A 1,505-nucleotide genomic window follows, 5' to 3' on the forward strand; every position below is an offset into this window, starting at 1 on the left:
CTGAAGCTCAGAACCGGGTCTGAAGCTCAGAACCGGGACTGAAGCTCAGAACCGGGTCTGAAGCTCAGAACCGGGACTGAAGCTCAGAACCGGGTCTGAAGCTCAGAACCGGGACTGAAGCTCAGAACCGGGTCTGAAGCTCAGAACCGGGTCTGGTTCCTCTGGGATTCAAACAGGAACAAAGAGCAGCAGCTCTCCCTCCTGCTCCATTCAAACGGCTACAAAGGATTCATTCAGCTTTTAATTGGCAATTAGTTTCTCTCTTCAAAATTAATTATCTGTATGATTGAAGCCCACTAAGAGAAGACGCCCCTGAGTTAGCTCTGTTAGCGTTGGTAGCTCAGCTGGGCTTCAATGTTGTGACAGCAGGAGGTTAGCAGGAGGGGCTAGCAGGAGGTTAGCAGGATGCTAGCAGGAGGTGCTAGCAGAATGCTAGCAGGAGGTTAGCAGGATGCTAGAAGGAGGGGCTAGCAGGAGCTTAGCAGGATGCTAGCAGGAGGTGCTAGCAGGAGGCTAGAAGAAGGGGCTAGCAGGATGCTAACTCAAAGCTTCTCTGCTTGGAGACACCAGAGAGCTGCAGAGATGCATCATGGGAGCAAAGCCAGCTGCTGAGCGTCTGCAGCATCGTTCTGTTCTAAACAGAAAAACCCAAACCAGGATTGAAACCTGGGAATCGAACCACTGCAGCGCCGCCAGGCCTGAAACAGGAAGTAGGAGTAAAATCCTGAGCTGATGAAGCTTCAAGACCTTAAACTGATTCACGATGATTTAATGCAGGTTTCACCAGAGCTGGTCTCTAAATTGTCTGCCGGAAATGTACTGAATGAAGGCGATCGATTTCATCCAATCAGATCAGCTCTCTGTGACTGAATTGGACCGGACTGGACCGGATCGGACTGGTCTGTTAGGGCCGGTCTGGAGGAATCAGCGTGTTCAGGTGGATGAGTGAGAGGAATCCACCTGTAGTGGGGTTTGTAGCAGCTGGAGTGAGCTGAGCGGGCAGAACCGGCCGGACCGGGCCGGGCCGGGCCGGGCCGGAGGAGCGGCGCTCTGATAAACGGAGAGGCAGGACAGCGACAGTTTAACGCAGGGAGATGGATGGTGAGGAGTTCAGCAGATCTCTGAGGGCTTTGAAGCCATTAAAATTCCTCAGCAGTTATTACACGCTCCTGTAGCTGAGATCAGCGGCGCTGCGCTAAAGCCGGTCCTGAGAGGCGCCATCAATCAGCCGCCTCCTCTGCTGCCAGGGTCTTCATTTTATATCCACATAAAGCCACAAAAACACTCCGGATCACCAGATGGTGGACAGAATCTGCAGCTTCCTCCTGGTTCTGTCTTCATTCCAGAGGAGTTAAAAAACTAACCTTTAACCTGCTGCCTGTGGAGACTGAGCTGGGAACACTGGCAGCTGTCTGAGATGTTTTCCTGTTGGAAATAATCTGTTGAAACTCAGGCTGTTTCCTCCTGATGGTCCGGTCGACCCGGTTCTACTGGACCCAGAACAT

The sequence above is a fragment of the Poecilia formosa genome, unplaced genomic scaffold (genome assembly GCF_000485575.1).
Source record: "Poecilia formosa unplaced genomic scaffold, Poecilia_formosa-5.1.2 Scaffold572, whole genome shotgun sequence".
Lineage (NCBI taxonomy): Eukaryota > Metazoa > Chordata > Actinopteri > Cyprinodontiformes > Poeciliidae > Poecilia > Poecilia formosa.